The 315-nt window shown below is 60.6% G+C and overlaps 1 long non-coding RNA gene across 1 annotated transcript in view; it reads left to right on the top strand.

The window, feature by feature from the left end:
- The window catches only part of LOC115949172, a 5,287-nt gene that overhangs the window by 4,468 nt on the left and 504 nt on the right, over positions 1–315 (top strand). Inside the window, exon 6 of the long non-coding RNA XR_004082780.1 lies at positions 71–130. This is a non-coding gene — a long non-coding RNA (uncharacterized LOC115949172). The remainder of the gene's footprint in view (positions 1–70; positions 131–315) is intronic.

Genomic DNA, 315 nt, shown 5'->3' with positions numbered 1-315 from the left:
GGGGGGGATTTTCTCTGGGTTTGCCCTAAAATTTGGGAATTTTGGGGGAATTTTGGGTCCTTTCCCTCAGGGATTGCCTGGATCCAGCCCTGGAGGGATCCGTGGCGCAGGTGAAGCTGCTCATGGCCAGGTGGGGACACCTTGGGGACACCTGGGACACACCTGGGGACACCTGGGACAGATCTGGGGACACCAGGGACAACCTTGGGGACACCTGGGACACACCTGGGGACACCTGGCAGGACCTGGGACAAATTTGGGGACACCTGGGGAGGGAGGGACACACCTGGACACACCTTGGGGACACCTGGGACA

Source organism: Geospiza fortis, unplaced genomic scaffold (genome assembly GCF_000277835.1).
Source record: "Geospiza fortis unplaced genomic scaffold, GeoFor_1.0 scaffold499, whole genome shotgun sequence".
Classification (NCBI taxonomy): domain Eukaryota; kingdom Metazoa; phylum Chordata; class Aves; order Passeriformes; family Thraupidae; genus Geospiza; species Geospiza fortis.
This window is presented reverse-complemented; position numbering and strand designations above follow the sequence as displayed.